The 13840-nt window shown below is 41.7% G+C and overlaps 1 protein-coding gene and 1 non-coding gene across 2 annotated transcripts in view; one reads left to right on the top strand and one right to left on the bottom strand.

The window, feature by feature from the left end:
• Window positions 1-13840, top strand: part of PRKN (parkin RBR E3 ubiquitin protein ligase) — an 857446-nt gene that overhangs the window by 702175 nt on the left and 141431 nt on the right. The window lies entirely within an intron of this gene.
• Window positions 4037-4174, bottom strand: LOC119924943. Its single transcript, XR_005449620.1, has one exon. It is a non-coding gene; the product is annotated as a small nucleolar RNA SNORA7 (small nucleolar RNA).

The following is a 13840-nucleotide window of genomic DNA, read 5'->3' as shown; positions in this document are numbered from 1 at the left end:
TGTATCTATCCCTGTGTTTAGTACAGCACCTAGTGCATAGTAAGCACTTAAAAATACCATTAAAAATATATTTTATGGTTTTTTTCTTTATAAGTGGAATTTTTTACTGTATTTGCTAAGTGCTTATTACAGGTCACTAGAGTAGAAACACTAGGGTAGCTATAAGTTAATCAGGCCTGGTACAATACCTGTCCCACTTGGGGCTGGCTCCTTCAATCAACTGTATTTATTGAGCACTTACTGTGTACAGAGCATTGTACTAAGTGGGAGTATACCGTATAACCAAGTTGGTAAACACATTCCCTGCCCACAATGAACTTAGAGTCTAGAGAGGGAGACAGACATATGAATAAATAAGTTACAAATATAACAAATGAATTACTAATGTAATGAATTATAAATATAATTACAGCTCACAGTTAAATAGGAGGGAGAAGAGGTATTCAATCTCCATTTGACAGTTAAGAAAACTAAGGCACAGAGAAGTTGTGATGTGTCCCAAGTCACACAGCAGGTAAGTGGCAGAGTAGGGATTAGAACCCAGTTCCTTTGGCTCCCAGGCCCGTCCTCACTCTGCCATGCTGCTTCCCAACTGTCAACCACTTTGCTACAAGACACTTATTTCAGTCCAACCTCTATTCTGATTTGTAGCATTCCATCCAAGATTGTGCACTCCTTATGGTAGTTTCAGTGATAAGTGAAGTTATAAATTTAAGGTTGTAAATCCCAGCTTTCTTAAGCATGTTTTAGGTAGATTTTTCTTTTTGTCTTCTAGAAAATTTTAGGTTTTGCTGCTTATCTATTCCTCTGTTTCATGTTGAAGGACTTGTATAGCAGTATCTAGCAATCCTAGTAATTTTGTGGGCAGGGAATGTGTCTGTCATATTCTGTTGTACCCTTCCAAGCACTTAGTATAATGCTCTGCACAGAGTAAGCATTCAATATAGACGATTAATTGACTGACGTGCTGCCTCTGGCCTGCAACACCTTCCCTCCTCAAATCCGATAGATAAATCTCCCCCGCTTCAAAGTCTTATTGAAGTCACATCGCCTACAAGAGGCCTTCCCTGACTAAGCTCTCATTTACTCTTCTCCTTCTCCCTTGTGACTTGCAGTTGGATTTGCTCTCTTTATTCACCCTGCCCCCAAACCCACAGCACTTATGTACATATCCATGATTTTGTTGTATTAATGTCTGTCTCCCCCTCTAGACTGTAAACTCATTGTAGGTAGGAAGTGTAACTGTTTATTGTTGTTTTGTCCTCTCCCAAGAGATTAGTACAGTGCTACACTCTATATGTACAATGGAATGAAATACAGTTGAATGAAGGTGTGGCCCCATAGAGAGCTGGAATGGTCTGCACCTGGATGATCACCATCGATTCCTTGAGGGTTGGAGATAGAGGATGATTCCCTCCAGTATACTAGAGCAGAAGGGTACCCTCATGTAATAATAATAATAATAGTAATAATAATGGTGGAATTTAAGTGCTTACTATGTGTCTAACACTATTCTAAGCACTGGGGTAGATAGAAGCTAGTCAGGTTGAACACAGTCCCTGTGAGTACATGGTGCTCACAGTGTTAATCCCCATTGTGCAGATGATTTAACTCAAGCTCAGAGAAGTGAAGTGACTTGCCCAAGGTCACCCAGAAGACAAGTGGCAGAGCCAGGATTGGAATGGATATAATAATAATAATAATAATAATAATAATAATAATAATAGTATTTGCTAAGTGCTTACTATGTGCCAAGCACTGGTCTAAGCACTGGGGAAGATACAAGGTAATCAGGTTGTCCCACATGGGGCTCACTGTCTTAATCCCCATTTTACAGATGAGGTAACTGAGGCACAGAGAAGTTAAGTGACTTACCCAAAGTCACACAGCTGAAAGGCAGCAGAGCTGGGATTAGAACCCATGACCTCTGACTACCAAGCCCGTGCTCTTTCCTCTAAGCCATGCTGCTTCTTATGATGCTTCTTCTTATGCTTCTTCTATATGAAGCCCCTATAAAGCCAACGCTCAAAATTAACAAAAAAATCCACCCACCTTTGGCTCTTGGAGTCTTAAATTATTTTCCCAAACACCCTAAAACCACAGATGGGCCTTATTAGACTCCCTCAGCCAACTGCCCCCTCTACCAACCCCCAAGTCCATTTCTTGGGTGTCAGGTGGATGACAGGAGTTTCTAACCCAAGAGGGCTTCTCTCTGAGGCTTACTGTTCTCAGATTGCCAGAGAAGCCATCTGTGGAGACTTCTTTGGCAAAGGAAGTCTCTTTAAAACAGGAAAATAGAACACTTCTTCTACACATATCCTCCAGTTCCTAGCATGGCCATCAAAGCTGGAAAGAATCCCAGAAAAACAAGCCTGTATTTTGAATTAGAGGACCTTTCCTACTAGAATTTTACCTGAGGATGTGACCTCAAGTAGAATAACATTCATTCATTCATTCATTCAATCGTATTTATTGAGCACTAACTGTGTGCAGGGCACTGTACTAAGCGCTTGGGAAGTACAAGTTGGCAACATATAGAGATGGCCCCTACCCAACAACAGGCTCACAGTCTAGAAGGGGGAGACGGACAACAAAACAAAACATGTGGACAGGTGTCAAGTCATCAGAAATAGAATTAAAGCTAAATTTACATCATTAACAAAATAAATAGAATAGTAAATATGTACAAGTAAAATAGAGTAATAAATCTGTACAAATATATATACAGATGCTGTGGGGAGGGGAAGGAGGTAGGGTGGGGGGATGGGGAGGAGGAGAGTAAAAAGGGGGCTCAGTCTGGGAAGGCCTCTTGGAGGAGGTGAGCTCTCAATAATCATTATTATGATTATGATATTTTGTAAGTACTTACTAGGTGACAAGGCACTGTACTAAACCCTCTTGTAGAGACAAGATAAGCAAGTCAGACACAGTCCCTATTCTTCACAAGGCCCACAATCTAAAGGAGAGGGAGAAAATGGGGAAAAAAAATCCCCATTTTATAGAAGAGGAAGCTGAGATACAGAGAAGCTGTGACTTGTCCAAGGTCACACAGCAGGAAAGTGTTGGAGCTGGGATTAGAACCCAGGTCCTCCAACATTCAGGCCAGAGCTGGAAAGTGCAATCCCTTAATATGATCACCCCCGCTATCTCTTTAGCTTACCAAATTGCCTGCCAATAGTAAGCGTTTAGCACTATACTCTAGTATAGTGCTGGAAATGGGTTTGCAGTCTCCTCATCTCTTGGTCCCTGAACTGCGTAATTGTTGGTGGACAAGAAGCAGCCTGGCCTGTGAGTCAGAAGGACCTGGGTTCTGATCCTGGCTATGCCACTTGTCTGCTGTATGACCTTAGACAAGTCATTTAATGTCTCTCTGGCTCATTTACCTCATCTGGAAAATGAGGATTAAAGCCGTGAACCCATCGACTGTGTCCAACCTGATTATCTTGTAGCTTCCCCTTCTCCCCTTAGTAAGCTTTGAACAAATAGCATAAAAACAAAGCTAACGAAATAGACAAATGTAATGGTGGCTAATGAAGCACCGAATGAACCAACATGAAGGCTCTCTGAGCTGTGTGCTCCTAAATCTTTATTTTTAGGGGGATTCCCCAGCCCTCTTTTTGCCAATTTTAGCATTTTGATAAACAACTTCATCTTGACAAATGGTTGACAGGGACCATGTCTAATTCGCACCTTTGTTTTCTTTCCCAACTCTTAGTACAGTGCTCTGTTCACAGTAAGCACTTACTAAATACTTTTGCAACTTCAATGACACTTATTTTTGAGAATCAAAACTGAAGCTGCTGCCAAATGTTGTTGTCTTATGCTGTCGAGTCGTGTCCGACTCATAGCGATGCCATGGACATATCTCTTCTAGAATGCCCCACTTCCATCTGCAATCATTCTAGTAGTGTATCCATAGAGTTTTCTTGGTAAAAATACAGAAGCGGTTTACCATTGCCACCTTCTGCACAGTAAACCTGAGTCTCCACCCTCGACTCCCTCCCATGCCGCTGCTGCCCAGCACAGGTGAGTTTTGACTTGTAACAGTTTGCCTTCCACTCGCTAGCCACTATCCAAGCTAGGAATGGAATGGGTAGGCCTCTGCTTGACTCTCCCTCCCATAGTCGAGACTGATAGACTACTGGAAACTCTCCAGGTGCGACCCAGAGAGGTGGCAGCCAAATACAAAAGTGTATTTTTGTTGTGAAGAATCATCAAGAAAGTTTGAATAGTGAAATAGCCAAGGCATTTCCCTTAATAATAAAATGACAATAATAATTATGGTCTTGGTTCAATGTTTACTTTATGCCAGGCACTGTACTAAGTGCTGGGGTAGATACAAGCAAATTGGGTTGGACACAGTCCCTGTCCCACATTGGGCTCACAGTCTTAATCCCCATTTTACTGATGAGATCATTAAGGCCCAGGGAAGTGAGCTGACTTGCTTACAGACAAGTCGAAGACTCAGGATTTGAACCCAGGTCCTCTGACTCGCAGGCCCATGCTCTATCCACCAGGCTGCACTGTTTCTCTGTAATAGATTCGGCCAGGGTGTGAGATCAGAGTGATGTAACTAAGTGTTCAGGAAACAGAATACATGGGGACTAAAGTGAAACTTCCAATTTGTGAATCTTCAGCAGACTCAACAGCCGCAGTAGGGTCTGCATGCTGTGGGAGATAATGGAAAGAGGAAGAACACTGAACAAATCTAGTACAGTGCCTCAGTGCTTAGTTCAGTGCTTGGCACATAGTAAATGCTTAATAAATGCCACTTAAAAAAAACTTAAAGGGATTGTGAAGCATACCTCAGAGCTTAAAAGGAAGACTCACACTTGCCCTCATACTGGAATCTGTTACTCTGATGCATTCAAACAATATTCTTTCCCCTGAAAAGCTTCAGAATTCAAGCATTCGTTGATCTATATTGGCATCATCACAAATAAAGCGTAAGAGATTTTCATCTGGATCAGTGTTAGCTGATATGGTATTGACTCAGTTTTGACTGACTTGGAAAAAGTGATGTAAAGACTGAATAATAATAACAATATAATAATAATTGTAGGAGTTGATAATGCATTTTCTATATATGCCAAGCTCTGGGGATTGATTAAAGATAATCTCATTGTAATCATATCCCAGCACAGTGGAGATTTAGGAGAAAGTGATACCAAAGAAAGTAAATACATTCCCCTGATATACTGTTGCTAGATAAGAACACAGAGTTCAGTGTTGGGGAATTTCCTAATCATTTTCATGGATGGGTAGTGGTATGAGTGGCGAAGTATCTCTGTAGACAACTTTCAATTATACCTAATGCTTGTTTTATTGAATCAAGTCTGGTTTGGCATAGGAAATGTGATTTTTTTCTTATGGCCCCTGAAAATATATTGTTGATTTCAAAACATTTTAGAAAATGCAAAAGTAAGTCCTTCAGTGAAGTAAAACTCAGGGGACAAAATAGGGTTGAAACCTCAGAGGTAGCTAGGAGATTTGTCCGTTTCAACTGGATCATTTTCAGGTGGTTCATTGTCATTCACCAATTCTAAAGAAATAAGTAATAGAGTGCACATTTCTCAGCAGACTGTCAGTTTCATAATTTGAGAGTTTTGCTGGTTGATGATGATGATGATGATGATGGTATTTATTAAGTGCTTACTATGTGCAAAGCACTGTTCTAAGCACTGGGGAGGTTACAAGGTGACTCACAGTCTTAATCCCCATTTTACAGGTGAGGTAACTGAGGCACAGAGAAGTTAAATGACTTGCCCAAAGTCACACAGCTGACAATTGATGGAGCCGGGATTTGAACCCATAACCTCTGACTCCAAAGCCTGTGCTCTTTCCACTGAGCAACGCTGTCAAAGCCACCTGCATTGCTGTGTCTAGGTGACCTCAATCAATCAATCAATGGTATTTATTGAGTGCTTACTTTTTTGTGTCATTTGTTAAGCACTTAACTATGTGCAAGGCACTGAACTAAGTGCTGGGGTAGATAAAAGCTAATCAGGTTGGACACAGTCCATGTTCCACATGGAGCTCACTCTCTTAATCCCCATTATACAGAAAAAGCAAAAACTGAGGCACAGAGAAGTGAATTTCTTTCCTTCCCCACAGCGCTTGTATATATTTGTACAGATTTATTACTCTATTTTACTTTTACATATTTAATATTCTATTTTATTAATGATGTGCATATAACTATAATTGTATTTATTCTGATGGATTTGGCACCTGTCTAATGTTCTGTTTTGTTGTCTGTCTCCCCCTTCTATACTGTGAGCCTCTTGTTGGGTAGGGACCACCCCTATATGTTGCCGACTTGTACTTCCCAAGTGCTTAGTACAGTGCTCTGCACATAGTAAGCGGTCAGTGAATACGATTGAATGAATGAATGAATGAAGTGAGTTGCCCAAGGTCACACAGCAGACAAGCGGTGAAGGCAGGATTAGAGCCTAGGAAATTATGACTTCCAGGACCACGCTCTATCCATTAGGCCATGCTGCTTCGTCCTAGTACTATGTGCAGACCACTGTACTAAGGACTTTGGAAAATACAGTACAACAAATTTAGCAGACACATGCCCTGCTCATAATGAATTTGCAGTCTAGAGAATGGCAAAAGGTTATCCTTTTCTGGTTAAAGATGTCAGCTGTTTTACAAAGGCAGTACCCTCTAGACTGTAAGCTTATTGTGGGCAGTGAATGTGTCTGCTTATTGTTGTATTATAGTCTCCCAAGTGCTTAGTACAGGGCTCTGCACACAGTAAGTGCTCAATAAATGCTACTGAATGATTGAATGAATGGCAGGATCGAATGCTGGGGTTGCTAACCAGCCACTGCTCTGTAGCTAGAGAATCTAAGCAGAGTAGTGAAAGCTGTAGGGCTAGAGAACACTGTTTCAGTATTGAGAGGAACAGAGAAACAAGGCTTCTGGATATCTCCATTGACCCATGAGCCGCCACAGAGACTCTTGGTGCTATTAGCCCTGGCATTCTGAAAAATAGCAGCCTTCTTTTTTTCCTTGTTTATCCTTATTTGTTAAACACTTAATATGTGTCAAACACTGTTCTGAGTGCTGGGGTAGATACAGATGTCCAGCATGGTGCTCACACTCTAAGTAGGAGAACTGGAAAACTGAGGCACAGAGAAGTTAAGTGACATGCCTGAGGTCACACAGCAAGTAATTGGCAGAGGTGGAATTAGAACCCAGGTCCTCTGTTGCTTCCCTTTCTAGACCTTTCTTTCAAGCCATCAAAGTAATGGTTAAAGAAATGCCCATATTACATTACAGGAGACATTATTACATTGAAATCTAAATGTCAAGCAATGTTCTAGGAAAAGCACATAATGTACAAAATAAGATGGCTGCCTCACACATGCTGCTTTCCTTGGATCAGCTGATGAACCATGCTAATCTTACTGTCTAAAATAGTATTTCAGGATTCTTCAATTTTGAGGCCATATGGATTTATATTTTCCTAGGGAAATAATTTTTCTGGCCCCCAAGCTGTTCTTTGCTGTGGAATTCTGATTTGGGGGAAGATAGACATACTCTTCTATTTATCCTCAAAGACTGGCACAGGCAAAGACTAATTTATATTTCTGAAAATGCCCTGGATTGTTTTCCTGAGAGGTGCTCAGGCCTATTTGCCATTTCTCTCTTGCTCATCACTTATTTTTGCAGTAAGGCTAGCAGAATCTACTAGCATCAACATATCCTACTGTAGTTTCTGGTCGCCAGGTACAATATGAACTGTGGTTGCATTTGGATTTCTTTAAGAAGGTGGTATATTTGAATGACACTTGCCAGTGGGTAAGATGCTGACATTGGGTTGGCTTTTATACTAAAACCTGAGCCCCTTGAGGAGGCAAAATATGTCAGTTGTAGATTCCCAAGGATCCAGCAAAGTGCTCTACATACATTATGTGCTATGCCCATAATAATAATGATAATGTTCCAATGCTTACTTTGTGCCAAGCATTGTGGTCTAGTGGATAGAGCAGAGTTGTGGGGATTAGAAGTATCTGGGTTCTAATCCTGGCTCTACCACTTAATCTGCTGTGGAAGCTTGGGTGAGTCACTTTGTTTCTTTGTGCCTAAAGTATCTCATCTGTAAAATGGGGATAGACTGTGAACCTCATGTGAGACAACCCCAGTGCTTAGTACAGTGCCTGGCACATAGTAAGAGCTTAACAAATACCATTTAAAAAAGCAGTGTACTAAGTGCTGGGACTCATACAAAATAATAAGATAGAACACCTACAATGTTCCACACGATGCTCACAGTCTAAGAGGAAGGGAGAGGAAGGAGTCTATCCTAATTTTTTAAAAAGCATTCACTCAATGGTGTTTATTGAGTTACTATGTGCAAAGCACTGCACTAAGCGCTTGGGAGAATATAATGCAATAGAGTTGGTAGACATGACCCCTGCCCTCAAAGAGTTTACAATTTAGTAGGGTAGACAGATGTTAAAACAAACTATAGATAAAGGAAGCAGCAGAGTATAAGAATGTATGTGTAAGTCCTGTGGGGCTGAGGGTAGGGTTTGCATCAGAGTGCTTAAGGGGTACAGACCCAAGTGCATAGATGACCTTGGACAAGTCATTTCACTTCTCTTTGCCTCAGTTCCCTCATCTGCAAAATGGGGGTTCAGTACCTGTGCTCCCTCCTACTTAGGTTGTGAGCTTAGTACAGTCCTTGGTGCAAAGCAAGCACTTAACTGATATTCCAATTATTTTTATATGCTGGGGAAGTGAGGGGTTAGGAAAGGCTAGGTAGTTGGGGGAGATGTGATTTTTGGGTGGCTGTGAGGATGAGGAGAGCAGTGGTCTGTCAGCTGTGAAAGGGGAGGAGTTCTAGGGAAAAGAAAGGAGGAGGAAGTGAGCCAGAGGTCTGCCGGGAGAGAGAGGAAATCGAGGTAAAATAAGTAGGTTGGTGTTAGAGGAATGAGCTGGTTTGCGAGCTGGCTTATAACAGTGGGAGATGACTGAGGTTCGAGACCAGGGGAGAACTGATTGAGCGCCTTAAATCCAATGGTAAAGAGTTTCTGGAAACTGAACCACACTCAAATTAGGTGACCTGCCAAAGTCACACAGCAGACCTGTGGTGGAGTCAGGATTGGAACTCAGGTCTCCTGACTCTGAGTCCTGCTCTGTTTTCACTTGGCCAGTATGGCCTTTCCCCAGTAAGCACATGATAATAGAGTAGGCACTCACTAATTGCTGTTGTTGATAAAGCAACAAAACCTGCATTATAAGTGGTGATTGCTTCAGTGATAGCCTGTGAATTTAATTTTAATCAAGTGTGGCCCCAGAAGGTCTATATCCATCAATCAGTGGTATTTATTGAATGCTTACTGTGTGCAGAGCACTCTACTGAATGCTGGGGAGAGTACAATACAACAGAATTAGCAGACACGTTCCCCGCCTGTTACAAGCTTACAGCCTAGGGGGGAAGGTGGACATTAATATGAATAAGTAATTTCTAATAGATAATTTAAATATGTACATAAGTGGTTTGGGGGTGGGGTGAATATCATCTGTCCAAGGGTCACAGATTCAAGTACATAGATGAAGCAGAATGAAGAGTGAGCTGAGGAAAAGGGCATCACTGGGGAAGGCCTCTTAGGGGAGATGTGACCTTAATAATGCTTTGAAGGGGGAGCGAGTGGTCATCTGGCGTATATGGAGGCATATATGGAGGCAGGGAGGGAGTTCTAGGATAGGGACAAGACGTGCAAGATAGATGAGATCAGGGCACAATGAATAAATTGGCACTAGAGGAGTTAAGTGAGTAGGCTGGGCTATTGTAGGACATTAGTAAAATGAAATATGATGGGACAAGTTGACTGAGTTCTTATCTATATAAAAACTTATTAGTTTTTTTTTGAAGAAGAATAATCATAGTCACAGGGCAAAGGTAGCATTCCCTACCTACCCCCTGCCTCAATCCCAGGATCACAGTTCTGTCTCAGGCCCAGTCAATCAATCCATGATAATTGAGCATTTAATGTGTGCAGCACACTGTACTAAGCGCTGAGGAGAGTACAATACAACAGAATTGATGGGTTCCCTGCCCACTTCTCAAGTCAATCACTCATGTACTACCTGATCACTCCAGCGAGTGGTATCCGTTATCCTGTGTATCAAAAACGAACTGAAAACTTGGGCAAGAGCAAAGCCTCGCTAAAATATCCTGCATTATGAGCTTGGATACAGCTCCAGTGGAACCATCAGCTTGGCTAGATCACCTCGTCTTTTCAGATCATAAGGGAGAACTGACTTCGTGCTTGAAAACATGCATCACAGGTAGAAATAAGTGTTCTGATTAGCAAGCACGCACTGTGAAAATGAGTCTTTGGCTGGTTTTGCAGAGATAAAATAGCTTCTGAAAGCCATTTTCCTAATCCAGATAACTCTAGTCTTGCATTTCAAGTAACTTATAAAAACCCAATCAGTTTAGAAGAACTATTTTTTTCTGTTGTGCACCAAAAATAAGTTTGGGCAGAACATTGGTAAGTTTTGCCAAAAGTGATTTTAATTGTTTTTACAGAATTAAAAAAAAATCCTTTGTGATATGGCTGCCAAGGTCCAACTTGCTGCAGAAATGTGTTTTTGGGATTTTTAAAACAATCCTCCATCTTGATTGAACATTTACTCTGTTCGGAGCACTGTACTGTGTACAGTACATGTCTGTAAAGTAGACATGTAGACTGTAAACTCATTGTGGGCAGGGAATGTGTCTGTTATATTGTTCTCTCCCAAGTGCTTAGTACAGTGCTTTGCATGCAGTAATTGCTCAATAAATTCATTTGAACATCCCTGTCCTCAAGGATCTTAATTTGATTTTTCAGTTTATATTCACTTGTTGCACTCAAAGGGACAAAATCAGATCAATCAGTCAGTTAATACTACTACTACTACTACTACTACTAATAATAATAATAATTGCATTTGTTAAGTGCTTACTATGTGCCAAGCACTGTTCTAAGCGCTGGGGGGATACAAGGTAATCAGGTTGTCCCACGTGGGGCTCACAGTCTTAATCCCCATTTTCCAGATGAGGGAACTGAGGCCCTGAGAAGTTAAGTGACTTACCCAAAGTCACACAGCTGACAAGTTGTATTTATTGAGTACCTACTGTTTGCACTCCTAAGTGTTTGGGAGAGTAGAATAGATGAAGACATAGTTCTAGCCCACAGGCATCTTAATAAGGAAAAGATACATGAAGCAATTTACAAGTAGATGGAAGAAATGCTCCAAAAATAAAAGATTATGAGTGTAAAAGTGCAAAGATGGTGCCAAAATGCAGAGATGATAGTATGGAGAAGGTGATTTGGGGTAATGACCAATTAATCAAAGAAAGATTCCTGAAGGAGGTGGGATTTCAAAAGGGCTTCGAAGGTGGAAAGAGTTATGGTCTGGTGGATTTTAAACAGTCAGGGCTATTGAGTTCTTACTGTGTGCAGTGCACTGTACTAAGCACATGGGAAAGAACAATACAACAGTAGACAATCCTTTTCCACAGTGAGCTCACAGTCTAGAGGGATGATCTGGATGATTCCCATATTAACATCTCCAGCCCTGATCTCTCTTCCTCTCTACAGTCTTGCATTTCCTCGTCATCAGGACATCTCTACTTGGATGTCCTCCCGTCACCTCAAACTTAACATGTCCAAAACAGAGCTCCATAACTTCCAGCCCAAACCCTGTCCACCCCCTGACTTTCCCATCACAGTGGATGGCACCTCCATCCTTCCTGTCTCACAAGCCCATAACCTTGGCATTATCCTTGACTTCTCTCTGTCATTCAACCTACATATCAAATCCCTCACTAAATCCTGTCGGCACCCCCCTTAACAACATCACTAAAATCCACCCTTTCCTTTCCATCCAAACTGCTACCATATTAATATAATGACTCATCTTATCCCACCTGGATTATTGCATCAGCCTCTTTGCTGATCTCCCAGCCTCCTGTCTCTCCCCACTTCAGTCCATTCTTCACTCTGCTGCCCAGATGATTTTTCTACAAAAACATTCAGGACATGTCACCCTGCTCCTCAAAAAACTCCAGTGATTGCCATCCACCTCCCTATCAGAAAAAAGCTCCTCACCACTGGCTTTACAGCACCGCACCACCTTACTCCCTCTTACCTCGTCTTGCTTGTCTCCTTCTACAACCCAGCCCACACACTTTGATCCTCTAGTGTTAACCTTCTCACTGTGCCTTGATCTTGCCTGTCTCACAACCAACCCTTAGCTCATGTCCTGCCTCTGTTCTGGAGCGCCCACCTTCCTCAAATCCAGTAAACAATTAGTCTCCCCACCTTCAAAGTCTTATTGAAGGCATTTCTCCTCCAAGAGGCCTTCCCAGACTAAGCCCCACTTTCCCTCGTCTCCCACCCACATCTGCATCTCCCTGACTTGCTGACTTAGCTCTTCCCCTCCACCTCCAGCCCCGCAGCAAGTATTCACATATCTATAATTTTATTAGTATTGTTATCTGTCTCCCCCCACTAGACTGTAAGCTCATTGTGGGCAGGGAATGTGACTGTTTATTGTTGTATTGTACCCTTCCAAGTGCTTAGTACAGTGCTCTGCACATAGTAAGTGCTCAATAAATACGATTGATTGAATGAATGAATGAATGAATGGATGGATGGATGGATGGATGGATGGATGCAGAAAGTGCGGTTAACTGAAGCAGCATGGCCTAATGGATAGGACACAGGCCTGTTAGAAGGACTTGGGTTCTAATCCCAGCTCCTCCACCTGTCTCTGTGTGAGCTTAGGTAAGTCATTTAAGTTTTCAGTGCCTCAGTTGCCTCCTCTGTAAAAGGGGGATTAAGTTAAGACTATGAGCTCCATGTGTCCACATCGCTTAGTACACTGCCTGCACACATGTACACACCTGTAATTTATTTATATAAATGTTTGTCTCCCCATCTAGACTATAAGCTCATTGTGAACAGGGAATTTGTCAATTTATTGTTACATTGTACTCTTCCAACTGCTTAGTACAGCACTTTGCACACAGTAAGCACTCAATAAATGCAATTGAATGAATGAAGCACTGAAGAAATACCATTAAAAGAAATAGTATCTTGCCCACAGTACAGCAGGCTAATGGAGGAGTTCAAACTCGAGCTAGGGTATTCTGGGTCCCAGAGCGGCTATCTTCCCCTCTCCCATGCTACCACCCCCAGTATATTAGGAAACCATTAATTAGTGGAGGCCTGGGCTTCCCTACATTCCACTGCCCATTCTGCCAAATCAGCAGTGGTGGCTTTGAGTAGACAAGAGAAAGGTAAATCTTTCTTCTGTGGAAAGCCACTGTCTTTGTTGCAACAGTGCTCTGAACACAGTAAGCGCTCAATAAATGCAATTGAATGAATTTGATAAATAACCATGTTACTCAGTGTTCCCAGTAAAATGATATATAGCCTCAATATTAATTTTACATGTCAGCAGGTGTAGTTTTCAGTTTTATTGAGTGAATGGATCGGGTGCTTTCCAATACCAAAGTGCCTACGTCTCTCCCATCCTAAGGAATGCAGTATTGGGCAAGGTAGAAAAGCGTGGCTTCAGCTCTTTTCGGTGCAAAATCCAGTTAATTATATTCATTTCACTCCATCATGCTTGGGTTGCTGGGCTTCTTTCCAGAAAGAAAGGATTCTTTTCCTTCTCAAAATGAATTTCTTGTTGGGCTTTGGCAGTGTTGTACATTGATTCTTTCTCTGTTTTTGATGCCTGAGAGAGTTATAATTAGGGTCCCTTTGAAGCATGGATATGTGAACTCATCTATGTTAATAGGTTTGTCAAATGTCGCCAGCTCTGT

Source organism: Tachyglossus aculeatus, chromosome 2 (genome assembly GCF_015852505.1).
Source record: "Tachyglossus aculeatus isolate mTacAcu1 chromosome 2, mTacAcu1.pri, whole genome shotgun sequence".
Classification (NCBI taxonomy): Eukaryota; Metazoa; Chordata; class Mammalia; order Monotremata; family Tachyglossidae; genus Tachyglossus; species Tachyglossus aculeatus.
Note: the sequence above shows the minus strand (reverse complement) of the source record. Positions and strands in the feature narration are given on the sequence as shown.